Source organism: Vulpes lagopus, chromosome 2 (assembly GCF_018345385.1).
Source record: "Vulpes lagopus strain Blue_001 chromosome 2, ASM1834538v1, whole genome shotgun sequence".
In the NCBI taxonomy this organism is placed as follows: domain Eukaryota; kingdom Metazoa; phylum Chordata; class Mammalia; order Carnivora; family Canidae; genus Vulpes; species Vulpes lagopus.
This window is the reverse complement of record NC_054825.1, coordinates 93,845,271-93,863,706: the sequence shown is the minus strand read 5'-3', so window position 1 is coordinate 93,863,706 and position 18,436 is coordinate 93,845,271.

Genomic DNA, 18,436 nt, shown 5'->3' with positions numbered 1-18,436 from the left:
TATGGATATTAGGTAAAGTTTAGAGGCGAGTATCCTTAGCATCTCCTACCTCGAGAACCTGGATAGAGTCCTCTTTTAGGATGCTCTGCAACACGACCTGCTGGAGCTGATGGTCTTCAGCTTTATATCTGGGGCAACCTCTCAGTTATGCTCTCTTTGGAGCTCCAAGCACTGGCCGCAGCTGCTGCCTTGGTCCACGTATTAGTAGACACTTAAAGACTCTGAGCCTACCTGAGACTCGGAAGCATGGCATTTCTTGGCTTCTATCTCCAAATCCGTTAATTTTTCTGTACCTGATCCCACACTTGCCTGTGATCTTAGGAGCAGAAACATCCCTTTATTTGCTGAAGGTTGACCTGGGCTTCTGTGGGCTGGATCTCTTCCCCTGTCTTCTGCCCCAGGACCAACACTTCGCGTCTTGCCTTCCACCAACGTCTGAACGCATTTTTGCCTCTGCCCATTTCTTTCTCGATGGTCTGTGATTCACTCATTTCTCTTTCTGCAATGTCCCCTGGCTGCCACCCTGTGCCACCAGTCAAGGCAACGGGACCACAATTTGTGTCCACTCTCTTCCCACACAAGTCATTCCTGCTCAGTTTTCCACTATTTCACTAACAATCTCCTGGATCTCAAATCTGCTCTGTAATCATCAGAGCATGTTTTTGAATAATTCCCCAGCATTTGATGTTATTAACTACTTCCTCCTTTCAAAACTCCTCTTTGGGCTTCCACGACACTACTCTTTGCTGGTTGCCTCTTTTCCCTCTGATGATTCCTTGCTACAAGGTTTCTCCCATTTTCCTATTGTGACTTCATTATTGGCCCAACGTTACATTCCAGGGTACCTCCCTTTTCCCTGCTGCGACATGTGATGCTCCATTGGTTTTAACTATCACACACATGTTGTACTCACAAAAGGAAATTTCTAGCCTATACTTCAGTCCTTGATGCCAGTATTTTCTTTGTAATGTGACGTGCACACCTATACTTAAACACCAAAAAACTGAAATTAAACAAAAACAAAAACAAACCCCCCAAACTCTTATGCTGTATATTTAAGATATTAGTGATAAGAAGTGAACTGTCTTAGTCCTTTTCACTGGACATATTCAAGCTGAGTATAGACAACCATGTCTTGGAGATATTATAGAGTAAAGCCAAACATTGAAAAGGGGGATAAAGTTAAATGAAACCTTTTTTAAGGACTCATGCAACCTGGAATTTAATGATTCAAATGCCTTATATGGACATGGTGACGGTGATACATTTGGCATTCACATATTTAGTTTTATTAATTCTCTGTATATCCTTGTTATTTAAGTATTATGTCTGTATTTCTTGTGTGAACAGAAAGAGGACAATTTATCTATAATCACATGGCAGAATATAGGTGGCAGAGCTGAGATTTGGAGATTTTATTTATCTCCTGACTCCAAACCCCATAACTTTCATATGACAACAGATGCTTCTTTGATGCCTAAGTATTGTTTCTTCAACAGGATTGTTATCTTTTGAAGAACGATGAAAATAGACATTTATTATTTTAATCCCTTAGAACGCCTTGTCACTGTTCTGAGTGCAGGTGTAGATTTAGATTTCATGAGGGTTGAAGCTTGTAAAAAATTCGAGGTGCCGCTCTTAGGAAAAATGTATAAATTTATGAAGATACCTTCTGTGGCTTTGGCAGGGGCCCATACATTTGGGGGGCTCTGAAACTTAAACCTCATTAGTCTAATTACATGAATTGCAGAACTTAACACTTGTTACCTAAACAGAATGATGTGTATCCTAAACCATTAGAGAAAAGAGTAGAAAAGCCCATAGAGCCACAATTACTCTAACCATTTTAGCTGTTTCTAATCAGTGATGTGATACTTTGGATGGTTTCCAAAGGAATTAGCCTATTTGTCTAAAAGCTGGAGCTCTTCAGGAGTATGTGAAACTGGCGTTCAACACAGATTTATTTGTTAATATTTGCATGCCATTGGAAGTCATATTCTTCTCATTAGAAAGATATATTTGTAAGTGTAACTTCTGAATGCTTCTTAGCCATCTGAGACAGACTTAGAAACCCAAGCAGAACTGTTGTCCTGTTCAGATAGTTTCTATGAGACAAGCCTCCAATGTGCAGATGTGAGAGATACTTTGACAACAAATGAAAGGTGAGGGGTTTGATCACAGTGATGGCCGGAAGCATGAAAGATAAATTAGGTACAAAGCAAGGAAGTTATTAAGAAGTGAGTGTTTTCAAGACCATGAAATATGTGCTCAGGCACCCTTGTTTACCATTACAGCTTGTTCTTGTCTAATATAGAATTGCTTGCTTTTCTCTGGAGTTCTAATCCAAAGTCACCCTGAAACGTAGCAACAAAGTTTATGCCTGAATGATTCACTTCCTTAACAGTGTGTCTTTTTAGTCATTACTGTAGGTAAGAGGATGAATGAAATAATATCGCCAGTTGTATTTCAGTCTTCAGGGAAATGGTGGATGGATGATTCTCTTGCTCCTTAAATTCCAACTTCAAAAATAGGCGGCTGAAAAAACCCTTACTTAAGCTTCCATCCTTGTTTTAAGAGGAAAGGAAAGAAATTAGCTGTCTTTGTTCAAGAAAGGTGTAGAAACATTCTTCCAGTGATAGCCAGCTGAAGACTGAGTGAGCTACCAGTGTTTGTTGAGAGTCAGCTACACTGAGGAGTTTGAACTTGGGACTAGCTAGACATATTGCTTATGTGCTACAGAAAGGGTTCAAACACTAGTGTGCATTGGTGGTTTAGTAGTGAACATAGCTGCCTTCCAAACACCAGTGAGTAGGTTTAACTTGATTATCTTCAAAGCAACTTTTAACTCTGTGAGATAGGTTTATTTTTTTATTTTTATTTTTTATATATTTTTTATTGGATTTCAATTTGCCAACATATAGCATAACACCCAGTGCTTATCCCGTCAAGTGCCTCCCTGCGAGATAGGTTTAAATAATGACTATTCCATGCTAAACAACAAAGTTTTGATTTAAAAAGGAATAAGAGAAAGAAACTTTGATGAGCTTTTGTTTTTCCATTTGCTCTTCTAATTGACATTTACCATTGTGCCAGTAACTGCACCAACATATAGCAAATAAACTGGTGAAGATTATGTCTTACGATAGATCCTAAGACATGTGCCAAGACATCACACGGTTTTGTTTCATGTGGAGCTGTCCATGCATTGCCAAGTAACGTATTATTCAGGCATTGCATTTTACACTTGCCCTTGAAGCGATTCTTTAAACCACGGGAAAAAGAAGAAAGAATAGCTATAATTTAGGACATAAATAATCAATGCAATGAAACAAAGACTATGGATAGTGACAAATGAAGACAAGAATGCTGACTATAGATATTAATGCTGATCTTAAACAAAAAGATTCATAAAACAAAATGGGTACTTATATTTTCTGTCATCAGGCTTCAGTGAATTTCTGCTTTCAATAGCTGCACAAAGCCTTTTCTCCAAGTGCATATGAGGTTTTCATGTACTATGCTTACTAATGACCCAGAGTTCCTTATTTTGTCCAAGTAAAGATTATATAGAGCTTTTTCCATTTTACACTAGCAGCAGTTACTTCATTTTACACTATCAACAATTTGTTTAAGTAAATAAAAACAAAATAAGTAGAGACTATCTTCTTTGATACCGTGGACCAGGATTAAACATATTACTTTGTAATAATAGTCTTTATTGCCACCTGCCTGCTTTAATGAAAAGTAGATCAAGCAAAGTATGTGAGTTCTATTTCAAAAATTGTTATATGTTCCAAGAATTAACAATAATCATTATATTCAACTTGTATAAGACATTTTAAGTCTCATTGGAAACGATTATATTCCTCCAACATGATTTCTTTTAAGCCTGAAAATTAAAGCTGGGAAAAATTGCTGAATGATATTCTGTTAACTAATGATATTATTTATTACTATTACTTAGCTAATAGTGCTACTTGAAATCACAGTGAATGTGAAGTCATCATTTGCAAATCCTGTAGTGCTCTGTTATCCAAGAGAAAATGCAAAGGTGCACACATAAGACCCAGGAACTCTGTCAGTGGGATGTTCATAGTTCCCCAAAGAGAGAGATGAGGAACATGTTTACAAGTTCTTATAGTACCTCTCCTCACAGGGAGTATAGATTTTTCTCTTGAAAAATGGCATGATAAAAATGGCATGATAAAAATGGCATGAAAAATGGCATGATATTTGTTACCAGGTATTTGTTTGGTGGCCTCAGTGAATGCTTATAGTTTGGTCTGTATGTATTTATTCATCCAAATATGTTGCTTATGATCTGATTACATTACCTATGAAGAAACTAAAGCATCAGACTGATTTCAATTTAGGGGCTCTATACATATACCATCTGTTAGAAAAATAATAGATCTTAATTTTTAACAATGACACTGTGTGTATTATCATCTCTGTATCATAAACAATCCCCAGACTTAGCAGTTTAGGACAATGGCAGGTTGTTATCTCATGGTTTCTGTGTGTCATGAATTCAGGAGTAGCATGGTTGGGCGGTTCTGCCTCAGTGTCTCTCGTGAGCTGACAAGTGAAAAGTAACTTCTGTCTGGATAAAATAGACCTTTTAATTCATTTCTGGTCTCAAAGTAAGAAGTGAAAGAAATCTTTTGGGGCATTCTTCACCACTACTCAAAGGCCATAAAGGATCAGTGAACAAGAAGCAATCACAGATAACCAAAGTTGCTCTGAGGGCAGATGATTGTGCTAGCTCTATCATCTATTGGAGACTAAATCTCTGATAGTTAAAGACAGAAAAGCTGACACTGGGAATTCTTCATTAGCCCATACAATTTTAAGGGGCTAGATTGGTCCCTGAACACAAATTCTTTTAACTTCTAGGAGAAGTGAAAGTAAATTTACTCTGGCCCATGCTCAGTATTTGGAACAAAAAAGGACATATAATTACAAATATAGATATTTAAAACACACTAAGTGAATATTATGAGTGATTGAAGGCTGACAATTTTGAGAATTTATGAAATGGAAAAATTCCATAAATAATAGAATCTGTCCAGAACTAATTCAAGAAGAATGCCTAAATTGTCCTATAATGACTAAGTGAACTGAGTCAGTAGATACAAAGTTTCCAGCAAAGAAAATACTAGGACTCAACAGTTTTGCAGGTGAGTATTACCTTAAATCTTACATTATAATTGGTCTATGAGGTCAGTATAACTTTATATCAAACTCGGCTCTTATGCTTCTGTTTCTGCCACAAAAGAACCTTCACTAGTTAGCCTGCTAGTTCAGGGAGGATGACAGATACATGGGACAGACCAGACTCCTCCCCCCCAAGTTTGGCACCAAAGTACACCTTGATCCTGCTTAGGTCAGTTTAACTATAGTCTACCCACAGATACATGAATGAGTATAAATAATTATCGTTTTAAGCTACTGAGTTTTGGGGTGGTTTGTTATACAGCATTATTTTTTTTAAGTAGCTACCTTATTCACTGTAGAAAATGCTTTTAATAAAATTTGACAACTATTCATGCAGGACTATTAATAAACTAGCAATTGAAGATAATTTTATTTTCTGTGTAGAGTATATCTCCCATAAAACTATACTAGGTATTATGAAAATTTGGACATTCGTAATACCCATGCACTACAAGTTTCATTTCTAAGAAATGCCCTAGAGAAACTCTTTTTCATATGCACCAAAAGGAATATGCGGTCATACTTGTAGCATTTTTATTAATATTACAGAAAACCAGAAACAACCCTAAATATCTATAAAATGAAAATAAATTGTTGCATATTTATACAATAGAATAGCAAACATCAGTACATATGAATAAACTATAATAATATGCAACAACACAGATAAATCTTACCCACATAATACTGAGAATGGCAAAATGTTTGGGACTGCATACATTGTGAATTAATTTGTATAAATCTCAAAAAATGGAAGCTCTTAAGTTCAATATGGCTTCATAATAGTTATTTTGCTATTATGATTATAATTTGTGTGTCTGTTGCATATACCTATCTGTATTTATCAATATGATATAAAATATGATAGTATGAAAAATTAAATAGAGGTTTCTGTCAGAATGACATTATTATAATAATTTTAGTTGGTCAGTCAATAAACATTTATTTTAGCCTCAGTGGCTTTTATGAAGAATAGACAATGTGCAAAGATGAAAGTGATTTGAAGTATTGCTGATTATGCACAGTATTATATTTTGTGGTTATTTTTGCAGCTATAGAAATGCAAATGTCCCCTGAATAAAACAGGTGACAGGAAATTTGAAGCTTTGGAATATTATGTCTTATTTATTTGTGAATGGCCATTATGCGGTCAGGATGAATATGATGGTATCTATTCTCAACACTACTATTCAAAATTTTATAAAGACTGAATATAAACGGGACACACATGCTTATATGTATGCATTAGTTAGGGAAGGATAAAAATGTCATTTGTACACAATATAATCATCTACCTAGAAAATTCAAGAAAATCAATCGAAAAAACTATTAAAATTAAGAAGGCACTTGTATGCAAAATTCAGTACATAATAACTTCTCTATACAGGGCAATAGACAATTAGAATATATCATGGAAAAACATCCCAAATCACAATAGCAACAGAAACCAAAAAAACAAAAAACAAAAAACAAAAAAAACAGTAAGAATTAAACCTAGTAAGAGTTCTAAAAGACCATTATAAAAAACAATGTAACACTTTCTGAAGAATACATAAACCATCCTCAATAGAAGCAGAGACATAACAAGTTCCTGGAAGAGAATACATAACATTTAAAAGATGTTAGTTTTTCCCAAATTAATCTGTAAATTTAATGTAATCCCATATAAAACCCTAAAAGAACTATTTATGGAGCTTGACAGATTTAGTTTAAAGTTCAATTGAAGAAGAAAATAGCCAAGAATATTTTGAAAAAGACCAAAGGGTGATATTTGCCCATCCATGTTAAAAATATCTAGTGTAAAGCTATTGTAGCTAAACCTATGTAATAGTTCAGGAGTAGACAGCTTGATTATATAGAAAAGAGTAGTGCAAAATCAACTACAGCTACCTAGGGAAATTTCATATGTGACAAAGGCAATGTCATATGTTACCTTGGGAATTAGTGGGGAAGGAATAGATTGTTTAATAAAAAAGTCATGGGACAATTTGGAAAAAAAATATTAAGTTTTGCCTCATCTCACACCCTCACAAAATTGTTTGGAAATGTATCAAGTAATTACACATAAATAACAAATATGAAATTATGTTTAGAAAATAAAGAGACTATTCACTTGTAACTTAGGGTCTGGAAGAGTCTCCTGATAAAGGGTCTAAATTCAGAAATCATCAAGAAGAAAGTTTTCATATTTGCCTACACAAAGTTACAAAATTTAAAATGGCAAAAGTCACAATAATTACAAGTAACAAATGTCTTTATGAGAGAAATATCTCCCATTTGCCCAAAGGTGGAAATATAAGATGATTTGATAGGAAAGAAAGACTGGAATCAAACTATGCATCCATCAATCCTAGATTAGTTGATGCCTGAGATCTCTGCACTGCAACGTAATCACATAGTACTATGCATAACAACATGGAAAGATCTCCAGTACATGTTGGAAATGGGAAAAGTAAATTGCTGATATTAAGTATAAAATTATGCCATTTAGGCAGAGATTGCTTCAAGTAAAATTATGTGTAGATATATAAGCATATAAAAATGCATACATGTATATATGTATATCTTATATTGCATAGAATGTCTGGAGGAATTTACAACCCACAGTTAACCCTGGTGACCCATGGAGAGGGGACCTGAGATCCAGGTACGTGGACAGAAAGTGACGGTTGACTATCTGTTCTTCCAGTGTAGTACTTCTGTGCTTGAACACTTTTTACAAAATATATTTTCTTTTTTCTTTTTTTTTTTAAGATTTTATTTATTTATTCATGACAGACACACACAGAGAGAGGCAGAGACACGGGCAGAGGAAGAAGCAGGCTCCATGCAGGGAGCCTGATGCGGGACTCAATCCTGGGTCACCAGGATCACACCCCGGGCTGAAGGCGGTGCTAAACCGCTGGGCTACTGGGGCTGCCCTATATTTTCTTATATAATTAAAAAAATATGAAGAAAGAGAGCTTAAAATATAAGCAAAAGAATATTTTTTCATATCTGTATAAAAATGTTGGTATTAAATCATCTACAGCTTGGTTAATCATACTAATTACATTTGCCTACTTGATTTGTATTTGAAGCAAAAGTAAGACTCTTTCTTACTACAGTTAAAAAAAAGTGTTCAACAAGTCATTGATGGTGGTAAATTCATGCGCTTCGCAGTTTCTTGTGCTGAATTTTAGGGACATGGGTTGACATGTGTACATGTTTATGGGGGAGTGAGTGAAGAATGGCCTTTGACACACAAACTTACTGAGTTCTGGCTGAATTGATGTCATTCCCACCTCAATAAAAATTCCAACAGACATCTGTGGGGTTATAGCTGAGTTGAATACCAAGCTATATTTTAAGTTATGAGTAACATTCATTGCTTTGAATTGGTTGCTAAAGGTAGGTGTGTGATAAAATATTCTATATAAAAATGCTTTTGGATGAGTAAGCTAGTAATACCTAATCTTTTGAGAGTTGATGAAAGTTAGGATCTTCAGAAAAAAATACTCAAGTGTAAAATTTTGTATACAGTGTCTCTTCAGTAAATTTCCCACTTGACTTTACACAAAGAGGGTATGACATATTTGCTGCACAGGGTTCAATACCCACTTTCCCCCGACCCAACCACCTGCAATCCTACAAATATCCTTGGGTAATTTCAAGTACCAGGCAATGTGGCACACTCTCCCTTATTCAATGTTCCTGGAAATATCAAAATATAAGACAAGAACTCTTGCACCATAGCAGTGTATATTTTTAAGATTTATTTATTTATTTGAGAGAGAGCGAGAGAGAGAGAGAGAGCACACTGGAACAGGAGGCTGGGCAGTGGCAGAGGGAGAGCGAGAGAGAGGGGAGAGTCTTTTTTTTTTTTTTTTTTTTTGAGAGGGGAGAGTCTTAAGCAGACTCCCTGCTAAGTGTGGAACCTAGTGAAGGGCTTGATCTCACAACTCTGAGATCATGACCTAAGCCAAAACCAAGAGTTGGTTGCTTAACCAACTGAGCCACTCAGGTGGCTCAATATATGAGCCACTCATATATTTTGTTAAATAAAATAAATATGTATGAAATAATAAAACAACATAAATTTGTTGGTGGGTATTTTAATACTATATATTAGGTACATAACTAATGCCAAGCACTCTTCTAAGGGAAAATGGGAAGTTCAGGAACTTGCCCATGATCTCACAGTGGGTGGCAGAGCTGGGATTTGAACCCAGGCAGTCTGGCTCCCAAGCCTATGCTTTTGAGTTCTATGATATATAGACTGTCAGGTCCCATCTTCTTTATATACCCATATGCTGGCTTTAAGGTGATGGGAGGTCTTCATATGTAGTTTTGCTATGGCTGGGCTTCCAATTGTCCTTGAAGATTCTCTTTCTTCAAGGATCCCTCTGAAGTGTTTGCCCCAGAGCCTCAAGGCTAGAGCTCATGATCACCCAAACCCAAATATTTTGCTGGGAATAAGAGGAACTAATTTACTTTTGCTTGCACTGTGTTCTCTGTTTTAGAGACTTTATTCATCTCTCTTTTTCTCTCCTCCAGAAAGTTACTTCCAGTCTCCTCAGGAGACCTTTTCTCTTCAGACAATTAACAGACTCTTTCCTGTGACACCTCACACAACATATGGCATTCATTTGGGGTTGTCTTTATTGCTCTGTCATTATTGTAAATGTACATATGAATGGAGCCTAATCCAGTGCAGAGGGAGAACAGGTTGTGTCTCTTCTTTCATCTGGTCATCTTTATTTCACTTGCTGCTTTTCTCCTAGGCTGCCAGCACTTTGTTATACATAAGTGTGGCATTGCCTTTGAAAATTGCTCCCTGAATGTGAAAACCTCCCAGCTGCCTCCTATTCATATGCCTTCTCCAATCCCTACTGTATTGACTGCAGTGAATTCAAAGCAAAGCAAAGCCAAACCCATCACCCCTTCAATTAAGCCCAGATGACTAAACCTTTTACACAAAATGGACTCATTGCATATGATTTTTTTCCTCAACTTCTCAGATTAGGCAGGAGTATTTCTTTGGGATAGAAATATTTTTCCAGTCTTCTAAGTAGGCTTAGATCCCACCTTAAAAGAAAGAGCATAGCTGATAAGGGTTGGGAACAGAAATGGGATTTAAAATGAACACTCAGGCTTGTGAATGAATGAGGGGATTGTTGAGACAGTGGGGCATATGGCAGTCAAAGTGTTTGATCCTTTAGAAAAAGGCCACTGAAGGCAGAATAAAAACTGCTAACTACCAGTTTTATATTACTATTTCATGTTCATATACTCATGTAGGACATTTGATACACCAAATCTACACAAAATTTAGAGGTATTCTTGAGAGAACATGTCTGGATTTGACTCTTAAAAGTTAAAGCTGGAACTGATTACACTGGTGGCTTATTAAAGAGAATATTGCTTCTGTTAGATGGATAGATATTTTTAAAAACTTATTTTGTACAGTTTTCCCCTAGGACACAAATGTTATATGCTAAAATCCCAACCACATAAGGAGTGGATAATCCATCACAGTCTGCTCCCAAATGTTCACCATCCACTCTCCTCACACCCTGACACCCCCCCCCCCCCATTCTGGAGTCCTCCGTCCTCCCCTTCCAACTCACACTGGATATGGAAGGAAGGAAGGAAGGAAGGAAGGAAGGAAGGAAGGAAGGAAGGAGGGAAGGAGGGAAGACAAAAAGGGAAGGAAAGAAGGCAAGAAGGAAGGAAAAAAAAAAAAGAAGGAAGGAAGCCAGAAAGTGGGTTAACTTTATTTTGAGGATTTACTGTGAGCCAGCCCAATGTGAACTGCTTTCTTTATATATGCTAATTAATCCACTCACCCAGTTTAATGCACAAAATAAACCAGCATCTCCAATGTAAGGTACTGATCTGTCATCTTATTTTATGGATTAGGAGACTGTGGGAATGGGGTAGAAACTGCCCAAGATCATAACGTTGTTTAGTGACAATGTCAGGAAAAAGGTACAAATCTCTCAGCTCCTGGTTTAAGGTTTTCCTAACATTCCTATTAATCTTTGAATAGGACTCACAAACTTCCCATATTCAGTAGAAGTTTCAGATCTTACAAGGTTCTAGGTACTCTTCAATCCAGCCAATATCATATCAACTCCTTAGCTAAAGACAGTGGCAACCAGTTCTTACCCATCTCTTCTGAGAGGAGCAGGAGAACTGGTTGGTATTTCCCGGTATGGTCGAACCAGGCCTTTAAAAATTCAAAATTATGACTATTTTAATACAAGGAAAGATATTAAACTTAAGATATGGAAATGTATATTCATTTATAGCTTTCTACTAGTTGCCTAAATTTAATGGAATCACAAACTAATCTGGACCTCAATTTCCTGAATTGTTAAATGAGGGGTTTGGAAGGGATCACCGTTAGACTTTTCCCCCTGTAGCAGGACTTAATGAATTAGGGAAACCATTTCCAAACCCAGTACATTACAATGGATGAGATAGATCTTTTTCCGAGGTCCTTTTCCTAAATGAGTGATCATGTAATAATTTGGTAAGGGTACAGATGCAGATAGGAAGGGAAGGGAGAGGTACAAGAAATGGAGTGGGAAGGTAATCATCATTTGTAAAATAATAGCCAAGGGCATGGATATTTGGGGGAAGATTCCAGGTTATTACTGTCAATTGTTGAAATATTGTGGTTTGCATACTTCCCAATTCCAGTATCTTTTCATATTTAAAAAAAAGTCACAAATTAACTTTTTGAAAATGAGTTGTTTAGAAAGTTACCACTTGAGGAAAGTTGGATGAATAAATATTGAAAAGTAATAAACGAAAGATCTCTCTCTCAAAAAAAAAAAAATATAAAGAAGATCTCTCTCTACATTTTAAGAGTTTATTTATTTATTTATTTATTTATTTTCATTTTAAGAGTTTTTAAAGTGTGGTTCTCAAAGCCTGAGTGTAACTGGTTAGTGGGGTTTGTTCTGAGCATTGCCCTGAGCTATTGACAAGACTTCTCCTATGACCAAATTTTAGTCTTCTAAAATTTAGCTTCTCTGAACCCTCGTCTTGATTATACTTTTTGACCTTGCCTTGTCTTTAGCAAGAATCCTATTCAGCCACTTTAGCAAGAATCCACCACATCAATGACCTCACTCTGTGCATTGGTTGTAAATCACCTACTCATCCCTATTGTATTCAGAGTTGAGCTCTCTCCTGTTACAGTGGTGTGACCTCTATTGCAGTAGTATTGAATGCAGATTTCTGTACCATTTTAACAAGTGGTGAATCATATTTCTTTGTCATGTTCTATGTGGAACACTGGAAAGAAAGTATCCCTCCTGACCCAAGGGCCTGCCTGCACGGTGGATGGAGCACATGTAAGGTTTACCTATAAGACACATAGGAGGCCACCTCGAAGACTATGAAGAATGTTTGGGGACACTGAACTTCAATGGTTTGTGATAGAAAATCTAGTAGCCCTTTGATTTCTTTCCAAAAAAATTTATCTTTGGTGTAGTTAGTGTACTTAAAGCAGGGGAATATATGGCACTAACAAACTCTCAGTAAATGAATTGACAGCTAGAGCAAGACTGTCTGGAGAGAATGTCTATAGAACTTTCTGCCCCATGCATTTAAACGGGTGCTCTAACTGGGCAGGACTGGCTGATAAATTTGTCCTGTGAAATTGGAGGAATGCCGCTTTCTGTCTTCCCTGCACCTCACCCACTTCCCTGCAGTGTGTCTTTCCCACACTGATAAACTAGGGATTCAGCTCTGGGGAGATTTTTCTAACTACTGTTGGGATTGGTATGAGGCAAGATTGAATCTAAGAAGGAATGTTCTAATGCCTAGAGGAAAATAATTCATCCCAAGAGAAGAAGCAGTCTTGCTTGGCAAATCCAGTATGGGGACTAACCAGTATATTTGTGCCTGTGAGCACCTGGGGAGAAGAATGGCTCCGGATGAAAATAGATCCTCCAGTTTGTTTTCAAGTTTGGCAATACTGAGGGGCAAAATAATTTTGGCCTTTCCCTAATGAGCACCACACAGAAGGAAAGGTCGTTTCCTCCCAACTCCTCTGGAGCATTTATTATTGCCTGGGGAGAATTGGCATGGACTGGCTTTGAACAACGGTGGTGGATTACCAGTAGCAAGTGACTGATGAGAGACCAAGAAGAGAATGATGGGAATTCCCAGAGAGACTTTAAGAACGGAGCTCCAAAAAGATTTGGACTTCCCACATGGGCTAGTGAAGCACTGGAACTCTCTGGATTTGAGTATTAGTATTAATGAAGTTGCAATTGCTTTTGTAGGCTTGAAATATTATAGACAAGGCGTCACTGATTCAGGTTACAGATTTTGTAAGTATTGCATAACACGTTTTTTGTTTTATTTATTCTACTCACTGTTATGTTTGTATTGAATAGACTTCAATAATTTTTTCCATTCAGAAAATCTGTTTTGCCAAATATCACAAATAAGCAGGTCTCATTGTGTGAATCATGTACCTCTAGCTGCTCAGAAGAAAAGTGAGCCCAGATTTGAGAGTCAGCAAAGGGGAGTTCGGGGTCCTGCTTCAGACCCATCTGACTGTACCTCTGTAAGTCACCTCATTTCTCTGGCCCCAGGTTCTGACTGGCCTATTAGGATGTTTATCATTGTTCTATATTTATAATAAAAAGTTAGGTCAATGTACAGTTGATATAAATGGAAAAGAGAGGCACAAGTGGCAGTTTTTTTGGCACATGCAGTAGAGACAGAATTGCTTCACTTAAATTCTGCTACTTATAGTAGTAGAACTTTGGGCAAATTAATTTTTTGCCTCTATTATCTGTAAAATAGGAACAAAAATTATACTTAACTCATCTTGTTGTGAGCATTAAATGAGCTCACAACAGGCTCTAATAAACCTCAGTGCATAACAAACAAATAAGTTTGACCTTTGAAACTTTTGTTTTCTTATAGAATCTATTTGAATATTTCAATTTTATAATGTCTTCTACTGCTTTGATATCATCTATAGAGTGATTCAAAATTAGAAATGTCTAAATATACATTAAAAATATGCATTAAAAATGTCAAGATGATCTACATTTGGAGAGATAAGTGAATAAACATAATTTAGAATGCTACTTGACAGAAGAGTGTAACTTAATAGGCAAATAAGAATCGGATATATTTACTCTTATTTCCTTTTCTTTTGTTGATATAATTCTGTACCACATTTTTATAAATAAAATTAAGTCTTCAATCTTCATCCCCATTTTCTCTATCTCTATCTTAATCTTTTTTGGCACCAAAGTGTCCCAGCAGTGAAAATATTTTAATTGGATATTTTAAAATGAATTTTCCGGGCAGCCCAGGTGGCTCAGTGGTTTAGCGCCGCCTTCAGCCCAGGGTGTGATCCTGGAGACCGGGAATCGAGTCCCACGTCGGGCTCCCTGCATGGAGGCTGCTTCTCCCTCTGCCTGTATCTCTGCCTTTTTCTCTCTGTGTCTCTCATGAATAAGTGAATAAAATCTGTAAAAGAAAAAAATTTTCCAAATCATATAAATATTTCATTTCACCTTTACATTTGAAAGTGTCATTTATTTGTAATTACATACACACACATATACTTATTTAGTATAAAAATTTGATATGTATTGACTTGGAGGAGAATACATCTAAATGATACTTCTGTATCTTCCCAATTTCATTGGTTACCACTATATCGTTTAAACAATCCCATAGGCCCACATATTTAGGTGCAGCATCCCCATATGTTACCATATTTTCCTCAACTACTGTTATAAGTAAGTGTATATGTGTATGTATATATATATCCACATGTACACAAATATTTTTATATGCACATATATAAACATATACCCATACACACATATACATGCACAGACATGCATGATACTTTTGTACAAAGTTATAAACAATAATCATTTTCTCCAATTATTCTTTGTTATTTGCAACTTAATTTCATTGAGATCAAAGGAGGTGAATTATATATAGATTCCTTAGAATTTGATGAGGTTAAATTTTCAGGTATAGCATGGAGTCAGTTTTCATCAATATGCCCTATATTTTTGGAAAAAAATTGTATTCTACCATTAATGGATATAAAGTTTTATATATCTTCATTAGATCAATATTGGTAATTATGCTTTTTAAATCTTCTACAGCCTTCTCTTAATTAACTCTATGCTAATGAGAGAAATCTGGTGAAATTTTGTACCATGATACTATTCTCCATGTAGATTTCTTGAAAATTTTATATAGTTTAAAGAAATTTCATTAAATGTATATTTTATGTACATAGTTTGATGCTATTATATCTTACAGGTGAATTGAACCTTTTATCATGACATAATAACCAACATTTCTAAAAAGGTTTTGATTGGTTTCTTTACTTGTTTCAATCTTAAAGCCCTTTGCCTTATATCAACTTTTCTTTGGTAGTATTTGCTTGTTTTATGTTTTTCATCATTTGCTTTTAGTATTTTGGTGTCCTTACATTTTACATATTTTCCCCTGTAGACAATATATAACTGGAGTTTTTCTTAATCTAGTTTGAAATCTTTCAAGTTCTTTATAATGATTACTTTTGTCTTTGGATTTACTTATTTCTACCTGTAGTTATTATTGTTTCTAAAGATTATATTTATTTGACACAGAGAACACAAGCAGGGAGAGTAGCAGAGAGAGAGTGAGAAGCAGACTCCCCACTGAGAAGGGAGTCTGATGTGGGACTTGATCTCAGGACCCAAAGATCATGACCTAAGCAGAAGGAAGATGCTTAACAGACTGAGCCACCCAGGTATCCCTATTATTATTATTTTTACTTTTCTTTCTTCTTCCTCTTTTCTAACTTTTTTTTTCATATTCTCCTTCAATTATTTTTTTTGTAAATAATTTGATAGTAATATACTCTGTGTCTTGTTATTCTAGTTAATTAAAAAATTTAGGTTATTCATTTTTTTAATCCTCCCACATATTAAAAGCAATTTAGAATTTTTTGTTCTAGACATCCACCACCAACTTATAAGCTGCTTTTGCCCAGTAATTTAGTTCCACATATTGGCCCCACGAATGAGACATGATCATTAGAATTTGTTGGCTTTACCCACTTATTTACCCAGTGTCACTGCACACTATTCCTCTCATACGTGCCATCTAGCCACTCTTTTGTGGCTTTCTTTCTCTTTCTCTCTGCTACCTAAAATACATCCTTACTTATTCCTCTTGTGAAGGTATTCCATTGTTAACTCTCTGAAATGTCTTTACATTACTCTCATTCTTTGTAACATAGTTCCTCTAGGTTTACAATTGTAGATTCACAATTATTTTCTCCCCACGCATTGAATATGTATTTCACTTCATTTCTGGTTCCATTATTATTTTTGAGAAGTCAACTGTTTCACTGTCATTCTATTAGCAACGTGTCTTTCTTTCCACCTGCTTTTAAGATCTTTCTTTACTGTCCTGCAGTTTGTTTTGGTGAGGCTAGAAATTGATTTGTATTTATTTATATTCTTGGGTTTTTTCTTTTTTAAATTTATGTACATGATGATTATTTCTTTTAATATTTTATATGTCCTATTATCCACATCACTCCCTCTGGGATACTGATTACATGTATGTTAATACTTATTGAATTTTGTATGTCTTTTAATCTTTTTATCTCCTTGTCTTTCTAGATATATTCTAGATATTTTATTCATATCTGTTTTTAAACTCACATATTCTTTCCTCAAGCATATTTAATTGGCTGTTTAATTTTGTTTAATGTTTTATTTAATATTTACTATTTTATTTCTTGAAGTCTTATTTAGCCTCTTTACATATTTGCTTATTCCCTGATCATATCTATAAATTTCTCTCTCTTTTTTTTTCTCGCTTGAAAATTTTATTGGTCAGGGAGAAAGGAAGTCAGGCAGCCCGCCAGCTTCCCGCCCAGGGTGCCACAAGCTCTCACTGCTTCCCATTGCTGTTGATGGGGCAGTTCACGAGCTCGGGGGACACCAGGAATGCCTTGAGCTTGAGTCTGGTGCTGAGGCGTGCTACATAGGCCGAGAGCAGGGGGAAGGAGTCCAGGCAGCTGGGGGCCAGGACCTGATGAATCAGCAGCAAGTCCAGCAGGTTGTAGCTCGCAAAGGAGATCTGGTTGCCCACGATGAGGGCCTGGCCCGCCTCATTCTGGGACAGCAGCATTTCAAAAGGCTTCAGGTAACCTGGTAGTGCCTTCACATAATTTCTCAATAATTCTCTTCAATAATTTCTCTCTTATTAAACATTGCTATTAGATACTACGTCTGATATTTTCAATAACCTGACTTAATATTGATATTTTTCCCCTCTGTTGTCTGTTGTGTCTGCTAGTTCCCAACTGTATTTCTTTATTTCTTTCCTGTTTCGTGAAATTGGATAGTGAGCTTCTCATTTTTCTTTGCGACCCCAGGTTGAAGTTGAAATTCTACAGAGATTTGCATTTATTTTGCTAGTTACTTGGTACCATTTTAAATTAAATTCTAGGAGGAGTTTTTGAGTCAGCCCAGTAGTGTAAATTCAGATCTTAGATGCACTACAAGGGCCAGTCTGGGATTACAAAAATTCAAAGAAGGCTTTTTTTCCCCCTACACTTGGCCCTGGACCTGAGACAGGGAAATTTTCAGAATCCCTTTATGTGGCAAGATTTATTTTGTGTCTGATTCTACTTCTCACTTTTACTGTGAGTGTAGCCCTTTCAGGATCCATTCTTTTATCAGATTCTTTACCTTGGAAACATCCTAAGTTTTATCTGTTCTCTTCCACATCTTGTATTACCATGGAAGCTCAGAAACAGATGGGAGTCATTCTCTTCAAATTGAATGATGGAACAAAATACCCAGTAACACATGATAATGTACTTGATTCATCATTATTTTACTTTGTGTTCGCTAATGACCATGGAACCATATGCCAAGGGAAAAGTATTCATGAATTAAATACTTTTTGACCTGCTATCCCAAGATTGCCAGACTCTCAAATTGATGAGGAAAACACTAACAATGATAAAGTGAAAAAGAAAATTATTTCCTCAGGAAATCCTACCCATCTTAATCCAATCTTTGTACAGCTGCAATATATTTAAGGAGCACCAGGGAGAAATTATAGCAAGAGGGCTTAAAAAATTTTTTTAAACCACATAACATTGTATCTATTAGAGAAAAAAAGTAGAAAATTGTCTCTTTCAAAAACTTATAAGAATTTTTATTTT